Below are 12,368 nucleotides of genomic sequence, written 5' to 3' on the forward strand. Positions count from 1 at the left end.
CAACTGGTGGAACAGGAATGTATGAAACAAAAACTGACAGAATTGAAAAGAGAAATAGACCAACAATCACAGTTGGTGACTTCAATGCCTTCCTTGCAATAATGGACAGTACAACTAGACAGAAGATCAACAAAGAAATAGAAGAGTGGAACAATACTTTAAGCCAAGTAGACCTAACAGACATCTATAGAACACTCCACTGAACATCTGCAAAATGCAAATTCTTCTAAAGTGCGCATGGAACATTCCCTGGGGTAAAACATATGTTAGGTCATTAAACAGGTCCTAATATTTTTAATAGGATTGAAAGCATACAAAGTATGTTCTCTGACCACAATGGAATGAAATTAGAAATTACTAACAGAAAGACATTTGGGAAATTCACAAATATATGAAAATTAAATAATACATTGCTAATTAACCAATGGGTCAAAGATGCAATCACAAGGGGGATTAGAAAGTTCCTTGAGATTAATAAAAAGGAAAACACAACATACCAGAACTTACGAGATGCAGCTGAAGCAGCATTTAAATGATACAAAGCTGTAAATGCCTATATTCAAAAAGGTTTCAAATCAATAACCTGCCTTCAACCTTAAGGAACTGGAAAAGAACAATAAATCTAAAGCAGAACAAAGGAACAATGCACATTAAGAGTCAAACGAAATAGAAAATAGACAAATAATAAAGAAATTAATGAAACCAAAAGTTGGTTCTTGGGGATGAAATAGAAAATAGACAAATAATAAATTAATGAAACCAAAAGTTGGTTCTTGGGGAAAAAAATCAACAAAATTGACATGCTAGACTACAAAATAATAGAAGAGATACAAATTACTAAAATCAGTAATGAAAGATTACTGCTGACATTATGGAAATAAAAATTATAAAAGAATTATAAGGAAACCTGTATGCACTAACTTAGAGAACCTAAATGAAATGGACAAATTCATAGAAAGACATATTACCAAAACTGACTCAAGAAAAAATTTAAATAGATCCAAATAAAAGATTGAACTAGTAATCTAAAAACTTCCAACAAAGAAAAGTCCAGGAGCAGATGTTTTCACTGTGAATTCTACCAAAAATTTAAACACCAGTTATTCACAAACTCTTCCAAAAAATAGAAGAGGAGGGTACACTTCCCAACTCATTCTGTGGGGCCTATATAACCCACATACCAAAATCAGACAAAAGAGAACTACAGTCCAGTATCTCCTAATATAGATGCAAAAATCCTCAACACTAACAGAACTGAATCCAGCAACATATAAAGAAGCTTATACAGTATAACTAAGTGGGATTTATCTCATGAATACAAAGTTAGTTCAACATATAATAAAAAGGTAGTAGACCATATTATTAGAATAAAAGACAGAACACGATCATTTCATTGGATATAGAAAAAGTATTTAACACTTGACAAAATCCAGCACCCTTTCTTGATGAAAACATTCAAAAAACTAAAAATAGAAGAATTTCCTCAACCTGATAAAAAAAACCACATATGAAAAAGTCATAGCTAATATATTGATGCAAAATACGGTAAGCTTTCCCCCCAGAGATGAGGAATAAGATAAGGATGTCCTCTCTCACCACTTCTATTCAACCTTGTACTGAAGGTTCTAGCTAGGACAATAGGCAAGATGAAGAAATTGAAAGCATCCAGATTGGAAAGGAAGAAGGAGGAAAACCATGTTTGCCGATAACATGATCTTATATATAGAAAATAGTAAAGGATCCATAAAAAAACTACTAGAGCTAATTCAACAAAGTTGTAGGATACAAGATTAATATATAAAAATTGATTTATATATTAGCAACAAACTAAAAGAAAAGTAAAACAATTCCATTTACAATAGTATAAAAAATAAAATACTTAGGAATAAATTTGACAAAAGAAGTCAAGACTTATACAATAAAAATCACAAAACATTGAAAAATTAAAGATAACTTGGATAAATGTAAAGAAACCCCATGTTCATGGATTGGGAACAATAATGTTAAGATGGCAATACTCCCCAAATTGATCAACAGATTTAATGCACTCCTTATTAAAGTACCAGCTGCACCTTTTGCAGAAATGGACATACTGATCCTAAAATTAATATGGAAATGCAGAGAATCCAGAATAGCAAAATAGCATTGAAAAGAAGAAAAAAAGTTATAGAATTTACATTTCCCAGTTTCAAACCTTATTACAAAGCTACCATAATTAAGACTTTGGTGCTGGCATAAGGAGAGACATACAGATCAATGGCATAGACTTGAGAATTCAGAAGTCAACCGTTGCATTTATAGTCAAATTATTTTTGACAAGTGTTTCAAGGCAATGAGGGAATGGATAGTCTTTTTTAAAACTAGTGCTGGTGGGATAGCTACATGCAAGAGAATAAAATTGGAACCCCTGTTTCACACCATGTGCAAAAACAATGGATTTTATATCAAAATGTAAGAACAAAAACAATAAAAATCTTAGAGAAAATCTAGGTATAAGTCTTTGTGGCATTGGATTAAGCAATAGTTTCTTAGATATGACACCAAAAGCAGAAGCAACCAAAGAAAAAATAGATAAATTGTATGTATGTTATCAAAATTTAAAACATAGTGCCTCAAAGGACACTATCAAGAAAGTGAAAAGACAACTCACAAAATGGGAAAAAATTATTCCAAATCATATCTGAGAAGGGTCTAGTATCCAGAATATAAAGAACTCTTATTCTTAAAGGAAAAAATTCCAAATAAAAAATGGGCAAAGGATTTGAATAAAAGTTTTTCTAAAGAATATACACAAATGTCCAAAAACACATGAAAAGATGCTTGACATCATTAGGCATTGGGGAAATGCAAGTCAAAACCATGAGATAACACCTCATACACACTAGGATGCCTATAAACAAATAGGTGGACAACAATATGTAAAAACAAATCTTCATACAGTTCTGGTGGGAATGTATGAACTATATAATGCCAGCTCAACTGTTGTGGAAAACAGTCTGGCGGTTCCTCAGAGTTACCATATGACCAGCAATTCCACTTCCAGGTACCTAGGAGAAGTGAAAACACGTCCACACAAAAACTTGTACATGAATGTTTATATTCACAATAGCCAACTCAAATTCCCATCAATGGATGAATGGGTGAATAAAACGTGGTGTATCCATATAATGGAATATTATCGCGCCATAAAGGAATGAATTGCTGACACATGCTACAACATGGGTAAACCTTGAAAACATGATAACATGAAAAAGAAAGGAGCCAGACACAAAAGGCCACATGTTGTAGGATTCCATTTATGTGAAATGTCCAGAATAAGCAAATCCATGGGGACAGAAAGTAGATCAGTGGTTGCCAGGGGCTGAGGGGAGGAAAAAATGGGTAGTGACTGCTAATAGGTATGGAATTTCTTCTTGGGGTAATGAAAATGGTCTGTAATTGGATAGCAGGGATGGTTGTACAACCTTGTGAATATACTGAAAATCGCTGAATTGGTTTATGGTATGTAAATTATATCTCAATTTTAAATAATCAAAGTTAGTGATGCGACTTACTTTACATATTTGTTAATAAACTTTTTGGATAAACCAATACTTTTTCCAGAAGCTATGAATGGAACTGCTGTCAGTGTGGATGGATGGAAATGGTTGGAGACTCAGTGCTAACAGCTCTCCTGGTTGTAGGTTCTGTTCTCACTGGTTAACACCAGCGTCAGGCCACACTGCAGCAATGTAAAAATTCTAGTTGGTGATTCTTCCAACTCACTTTATTCATTGATCAAAGAGTTGCCATCCCAGTGAGGGCCCTACAAGGACCAAAATCTGCTGAAAGTAAAACACCATGAAATTAATGTGTTTGAAAATATAATCAAGTACAAAATTCTGTAAAGTACTAGGAAGTACTCTTCTGTAAAGTAGCTGGAAGACATATTTGTTTTTTTCCTAGTTTCCAACACTATTTTGGTATCATTCTTTGTCTAGAACAAAAATGCGCAGGGAGGAATTATTTATTAAAGGTCCTGTCTTTTCAGCATAATTATTAAATACTGGTGTTTATTTTATCAGGTATTCCAAAAATAACCCAAAGCTGTTTATAATTCTCTGAACCTGATAAAAGTCACTGTTACATTCATTGACCAAAGAATTATACCCTCTTTGATGGTGTACAGTCTAGTTGAATAGATCAAAACAGTGGCTAGATTTTAAATAAATATTTTTTAATTGTATATAAAAACAGTAGTTATATCTTGTTCTCTTTGGGTATGTATTCTTTATTTGATTGGGCAGGCAAAGAATTTTAAAAGAAAAAATATAAAATCCAGTTATAATGTTACTAGTCTGATCTTACTATTTGGAACAATCTATGTAAGTTCGTTTTGAGCTATTACTGTTGAGTCCTGTACATTAATTATATAATTCAATCATTTAAAAAAAAACACTTGGTAGACAAACCTAAAAAGGAAAACCTGTTCTTTCTTATTTAGTACAGGAGTATACTTTAATCTCAGTCTCCTTGCAGGAATTCTCTATCCATGTAGGGTTTTTTTTTTATAGTTTCTAATTCATATTAAAGTAGCCTTTTTCTTATTACAAAAGCAATACTGCAAACTAGAAGAAAAGCTTGAAATCCCAGCAATCCCCCTCATCTTTCTTTCTTTTTTTTTTTTTGAGACAGAGTGTCGTTCCACCACCCCAGCTAGAGTGCTGCAGCTGAGTCATCACAGCTCACAGCAACCTCAAACTCCTGGGCTCAAGCGATTCTTCTGCCTCAGCCTCCTGAGTAGCTGGGACCACGCCTGGCTAATTTTTCTATCTTTAGTAGAGAAGGTGTCACCCTTGCTCAGGCTGGTCCTGAACTCCTGGCCGCAAGCAATCTTCCTGCCTCAGCCTTCCAGAGTGCTAGGATTATAGGTGTGAGCCACCACACCTGGCCTTAAATGGCACCTTACTATGCACACTTTTATAACCTGCTTTCTTCACCTAATGTGAAAATCCATATCAATAAATATAGATGTATATAATAATTGCATAGTGTTACATTTCTACAAATACTACTTAATATGTTTTATATTTACATGTATATTCCATATATTTCTAAACCTCAAAAAGTTTTTTTGTTTCTATTGTATTTGAAAATGTCAATTTCTTTCAGTTTCTTCCTCTATGTAGTACCAATCTACTTGAGAAGGCAGATGAGAGATTAATTCTTTTACAAGCAAGTATTAAATTGCTACTACTTTATAAACACACATGATCAGTTCAGCTCTTTTCAACAGAACAATCTTGGAAAATGTTAGCCTTTTATTTAATGTCAAGTTCACTTATAACTACAGCCTTGAAATAAGATTTGCTAATAATTCCAAACGTACTTTTGTTTGTGTAACTGACCAGTATGCCACGGCCACGCACAGTTCTCGGTCAGAGGTTTCCTGAAACATTTCATTCTGGCATAGTATGTAAGAGCAGCAACAACAAAATGTGCTGGAGTTTGCTCAATTAAGCTTTTGTTTAACATTAAATTCACAGCGTTGATTTACATCAGATTCGTGGCCAAAATGATCTGGGGTCACTGCAAAAATAAGATATGGGATCCAGCTTTAGCTAAAACAAGCGGCTCACAGAAATCAATGCCAACGAGAAAATGGCATCATCGGAAAGCCCAGAGCGGCAGCAGAGGGGACGCGTGTCAGCCGCAGGGGAGCAAACCACGCCCTTCAGGGAGTTTTCCTGGCTGAGGAACTCTGTGGGCTTAGGACGTGCGGAGACTAAAGAGATCGCAGTAAGGAGAAAAGAAAGGGGTGGGGAGGGGGTATAAAAAATACCACCACTTCTGGAAAAAGGCATTACTTAAAACAAAAATAAGCATAATTTTACTGGTCCCTATGTTTTCTCTCCCACCTTCTTTAGGTTTAACATTATGCACCTTCCTTAGTGAAAGGAAACCCAAATTTAAAGAAAGAAATGTCCCATTGATAGTCTTTGCCTCTACCAAACCACAATCCTACAACTCACAGTGCCCCGATTTGCTGGTGCCTGGCACCTACCTGCCAGCAGCCAAGATTGCTAATAGGCTAGCGGTGGCCTGGGCTCTGTCTCCATGGCGTGGTGGTGATGGTTCTTCTGAAGAAGGACTTAGGCTCAGAATTTAGAAAAATGGACTGAAAGGGAGCCCACCTCCGTTTGCCCTGTGGGAGGCTAAGCTAAGTGAGTATTTGAAGATGAAGGGAAGCCCTGAGGTTGTGCAGGTCAGCAAACAAGCCCTAATGGAAGGAGATACTGTACAATTTCAGAAGAAATGGCACATGATTCTTTACGAAAGGTCCCTGGATTTGCAGGATTTGGCAGAGAAAGGGACATGGAGAAATACTGAAACCCACTCAAAGGTAAACATAGAAATGTGAGATTAAAGAACAGAACTATCTGATACCAGAAATATCAAAAGAAAGCAAGAAATAACTTGATTTTTGTCTATGCCTGTGGCCACCCCAAGGAGTTGTCTTCACACGCCACCTTCCTTTGGGACAGTCTTGCCCAGTCCCGTATCTCTGTGTGGATCTCACTGATGTAAGTGAATTGGCAAACCTACCTCAGAGGACGTGGAAAATTCCTCAAATAGAATTCATCATGCCCCACCCCACCTCACCCTCAGGTTTCTTGAAGGATCCCTCTCGGCCCCTGTGCCAAGCCTGTGGCGTGCAGATGTGGAGAATTTCTACTGCAGATCACTTCCTCTCCTATTAGGGGCTCCCATTATCTGTATATTTATATTTTACTGATCTGAATCAGGAGCTGTGGTGGCTATAATTTGCAAACTGCATTTTCCACATTACCAATATTAAAATAATTTATTCTACTTGTATAGAAAGATCCTTCTAGAAAAACCTGAGAGTTTCATTTGGACCACTTTTATGTCGTGTTTTTCACTGAAGTCTTACAGGTGCATTAGAGCTAGAGCATGCGTTTGAAAACATACCATCCAGTACCTCACCTTGAGCCTGCACCATAGTTGCTGAGACAACGTCTACTTTAAAGCTTTAGGTAAATGGCTGTTTTTCTTTTTTAACTTGCAGCTTCCTAATAACAAAACTTTTTAATGGTACTTTTACTATCCAAAGTAATATGCAATGAATTCGCTACTAATTGATACCCTGGTTCCTCCGAACAGAGGACAATTTCCAAATGAGACTGAAATCTAGGAAGGGAACCCACTTGGACCAGCAAAACCAGAGGGAATTGAAAAAACACTCAGTATCTACCGTGTTTGCAAAGCGTTTTAAAAAATTTTCTTCCTAACCCCACCTCACCTGTACTTAGGAAGAACGAATTGAAAGTATAAATAATGAATGGATAGAATAAATACATATGATAGTGATGACGTGTGTAAAAGCAACTGCTCATACTTTTAGACTTGTGAAGTCAATTCTTTAGCTATGTTTTGGCCTATATAGAGGTTTAAGAATATTCAGACATGTATCTGTTACATGAAATAATCACTTCAATTCTAAAAATACTCTCCTGCTACTAATTCAATTTTAAAAATGCAGCAGGAAAGCTTAATTAAGCTTTCTAGGTTGTTAAAACCCTGCTTCCAGAAAAATATACTATTCTTAGAGTCCCACAGTCAAATTGCAAGAAACAACTAATATATTATCAGTCAAGAAATGTTGGTCCCTTTCTTGTGCTTAGCACAGAGCCCATTACATAAGATTTTTAACTGAGTAAACCCAAGACTGGGAAGCTCAAGAAAACTTTGTTCTGCTAGTAATGTCCGCCTCGGGGAGAGAAGAATTGACAAGAGGCCAAATTCCTCCAGGAAACTTGGGACTAGTTGAAACCAACCTACCCCACCTTGCTTTGATGATGGTGACTGATGATAAGTTTTAATCTTTCAGCACCTGGTGTTAACAGGGCAGGCTTCACAGCACCAAAACAACAACAAAGAAAATGCTAAAACATCATTTACAGATGGCAGTGCGTCCCAGGACCCGCAGAGGGAGCAGAAGGTAGCAAGGGGAGGAGAGAAACTGGACTCCCTTTTCCAGACACCAGAAATGAGAAAATCTAACCTGCTGAAAAGCCACACAAGACAGGACAGAAGGGTGTTGTTTCCTGGCTCTGGGGAAAGAGACCCACAGGCAGGGCCTGGCTGGCGTCCCTGGGAGATGCAGCCAGAACCAGCACCTTGTCCCCCAGACAGAGTGTGGCTGAGACACTTGGAAGCCCCACTGGGTTCCAGCCCCTCTCCTCTACCAGGCCCCGGGTGCAGTGTGGGACACAGCCAATCTGCAGAGGACCAGTTTACAGTGACAGCCCCAATGTCAGAAGAAAACCAAGGCCTTCCAGAAGCCTAAATAACCAAGGAGACCATATAACAACACGGCCAAGAACTGCCATCTCTCCTTAGCCCTGAGAGATTGGGAGGCAGATAGTTTAGCTCACGTTGGTTACAAGAGGAAAATGAAGCAAGAGGACATTTAGAAGATGAAGCTAAGATTTTACAGCCTCGTAAGAGCTGAGGCTAAAACTCCATGCATTCATCCATGGACGCCCACAACACACCCTCAGAGTGCCAGGTACTGTGCTGGGCTCGGGGGACTCAAGGGGGAAGCTGCGTCCTGCCTGAGGGAGAAGACAGCAGACAGTAAACAAAAATACCCCCAAAGAGATCCTTACAAAGAGTGGCGAGTGTGCGGGAGGAAAACGGAAGGTGCCAGGGAAGGGGCTGGAGGAGGGCAGACTCCCTGAGGAGTCTGAAGGACCAGAGCGGCCAGTCCAGTCATGGGAAGAACTGGGGAAGAATGTTCCAGGCCTGGGAACGGCACAGCTGATGGCTCAGAGACTGAGGGAAGACCCATGAAACGGCCGTGGTGAGGCAGGGCAGGGGCACAGGCAGGCTGGGCCGGAGGCAGTGCCCAGACAAGGACTGAAGCTGTGACGCATTCTGGGCAGGCTGGCATCCTGTGGCACTTGTCAGGGTAAGGCAGGGGAGGGTGGATGGGAGGCCAGGGCAGAGGCAGTAGGTTGGCCTAGGCCGGGGTGGAGATGCGGAGAAGCAGACAGAGGACAGAGGGGAGGAGAAGGTAAAGCGCCGCCCTGGCCCCAGGCCTGGCCCTCCAGTGCCCAACTGCTATCCCAGCTCTGCGCACCTCTCTGTACCATCCTTGCACTTCCACCCACCAAGCCAACACAGTCCCAGATGCGGGACAAAGCCCACCATGGTGCGGAGGGGCCCTCCCCACTCATTCCATGCCCTGAGGCCTGGCCTGCACCTTCAGCCTCACAAATGCTCGACCCATCGTGTAAAATCAGTGGTGATGCTTGCGTAACTCTGTAAATGCACTAGTAACCATTGAACGCCACATTAAATAACAGGCGAGTTTTATGGCATATAAATTATACAGAACAAACAAAGGAAAAAGCCCACCAGCTCTCCTCTCCCACTCCCAACCCTAACAGCCACCTCCATGCCCTTGTCACCAGGGAGCCACCATCTGCCTCCAACGTGAGTCATGCTTGACTCTTCCCTCTGACTAACTTCCTGGGTCCAGAAAGTTTCCAAAGTTGGCCAACTCTCACCCACCAGTATTTCTCGAACCACCCCCGCAGCCCACACCATCCGTAAGCAAAACCGTTCTAGGGGTCCGCAGTCGGTGGTTCCCCACACCAGCACTGCCACCTAGGGAGCGTTGGGACCTTTGGGAGGATGCTTTGGGTTGTCATCTGATCCCACAGCACTGCCGGCATCAGTGGGTGGGAAGGGATGCAGGACAGCTCGGTACAAATCCACCCCTGTCCCATCCACTTTCTCGTACGGGCAGACGAGTCTGTCCTGCTATCTTATATCCTAACGCTACTTGGCCCTTGTCTCAGCCTGCTCCCCTGCTCTTTGTTGTCATGAATTTCTTACACGGAATGGCTTCTGATCCTCTCATTTTCTTAAATTCAAAATTATTCCTTCTGTCTAGATGTCAGCAACTGATCGCTTCACTGTGTCATTACGATGACGGAGCAGGATAATCCGCAGACACAAGGGATCACTGTGCTGCTGGCACCATGAGCTAGCTGGGACCGGGGCCCCTTCCTCCAGCCAGAGGGGCTGCCGCTGAGCTCGGCCTCCTCTGGGACAAGTGGTTTCTCTGTGACTCTCCTGGGCCAGGGTCTCCAGTTGCCAGACAGCTGGCATTCCCAGACAACTCCTGCAAACAGCTGGCACCATGAACCAGACTTCCTGGCACCAGGCAGCCTGGGTATTCCCCCTGTGACAGGGCTGCTTTCTCCTGCAGGCCCTGCAAAAAGGGAGAGTAACAGAGGTGGGAGCCTCCCTGGATCATCTGCCAGCCAGGCCTGGCCTGTGCTCTGTGGGATGCCGGAGGACGGGGGTCCTGCCTCCCCCTCTCTTGTGGATCCTGGCTTTGTAAGGGTCCACGTTCCTGGCAAAGCCGGTTCCTTACCTGTGCCAGCGATGGTGTGAAATCTGGCCTGAGCCCTGTGAACACACAGCGCCACCCTTTGCTTATTCTTGTCCCCCTCCCCACCCCCGCCAGACGCCTCGGACCTCTTCGCTTCCACTGGTCAGCACAAGCTCTCCCGCCTTACACGCTTAAAGAACATTTTATTCGTAGTTCTCTAATGATATAGGTCACTTCCTTCCTATGTACAATAGTCCTGTTTCTCCCACTGCAGTACTTTCCATGCAATCTACGAGGAATGAATGCAGGGGAAGTTCAGGTCCTGTCGTTCTAGAAATACTGACTGAGTACCTGTCATCCTTAAGATACGATTCAAGGCCCTGCAAAAATACTGTTCAAGAAAAATTATTTGATGACACTTAAAGCACAGTAAGGGACACTTTATTCAGGACCATTGTGGTAGGTACAGGCACCCCTGCAATGGGATTTTGCAGTGGTGGGGGGAGGATTGTGCCAACTCTGAACCCAGCAAGTGGGAATTTACAGCCAAGGAGCAGATTGGGCGTCCACTACTGGGGAATTATTAAAGTGATATCAGAGGTCAAGGGGGTTCTTGCTAAACTAACCTAATAGGATTCTTCCTGAAGACAGGCCAGGGTGACCAGGCTCACCAGGGGATGGTAGAGGATGAGGAACCCAATCAGATAGTCCAGGGTGATCAAGTACTGATGGTGAGATGTCCTTGCTAAACTGACTTAGCAGGGTTTTTGCTAAAACCGGATTTTATAAGAAAGTGCCTAGATGGGCCCAGTCTGACTAGTCCAGTCTGACTAAAGTTTGGCCAAGCAAAGAATCCTTGTCAATTCGTACATAAGGAACATAGTCCATGCCTTTGAGAAGTTCATGATGTATTCATTTATAGCCTTTTGAGTGAAAAACATTAGTAGGAAAGGGGAACAGAGGGAACAGATAAAGGGACACACTCATAATCAAATAAGGATAAATGCCCCCCTGTCCAAATCTGCTCTGTGCTCCAGTTAGGAGCTACATGATACTGCAACTAGAGCCTGGGAGACTGGATGCTGGCCAAGCATCCTCCCCAGGAACTTCCCCCAGCAAGCTTGATGGGTCCCATGTGAATGTCCCCTCAAGACCTCCCTCTGCTGCTGGGTTGGAGAAAGCTCCCCCAGGGAGGAAGAGATAGGCTCCGTGAAGGTCCTCGTTAGGGTCTCTTGGGGTCCCCAGTTGCTGCTTTCTTAGGTGGGGGTGCTGTATCTGGACTGCATGGCAGAGGGAAGCCCAAACTGCCACTGCTCCAAGGACCCTGACGGTCCCACCACACCAGGGAGAAGAAAAAGGCTCCTCCAGGAAACAGAGCCTGGGGACAGGGCACGCCATGCGAGGAGACCTCACGCCTCCTGGCGACTCCCAGGATCAGACAAGGCTCGACTACAGTGAATGAGTGAACAAAGAGAATGAATAAGAAAGTAAGTCAAGTAAAATGAAATGTGTGGGCGTGGGCTTCCGGCTCTCCACTCTCTTACTGTACCCGAGTGTCCCTTCCTTACAGGGTCAGAGGGGGGACGTGGCTGGAGCCTTATTCTCTGTTCTTTAGCGAACGTCACCATTTCCGGCCAGGGTGCCCTGGCCAGGCTGTGGTTAAGTAACTGAACATGCTGTGGCTGGGGGCACAGGGCACCTGTGGGCATGACTGGGAAATGAGGAAGTACAGATATGATATTGTCAGAACGAGGACCACGCACCTCCTGGGCTCAGTGTCTCTTGCAGATGTGAAATGGTGGCATCAAACATGTCTTCTGGCTCATAAAAATAATTCTTGCACCTAAAAATGTTCATAACAAACAGACAAAAAAGTTTTCTTTGTTCCAAGGCACTCTCTTGGACTTATGAGGCCAGAGATTTGCGACAAGAATTTTCATCCTTGCTCTGAAGGCAAAGG

The sequence above is a fragment of the Eulemur rufifrons genome, chromosome 3 (genome assembly GCF_041146395.1).
Source record: "Eulemur rufifrons isolate Redbay chromosome 3, OSU_ERuf_1, whole genome shotgun sequence".
Lineage (NCBI taxonomy): Eukaryota > Metazoa > Chordata > Mammalia > Primates > Lemuridae > Eulemur > Eulemur rufifrons.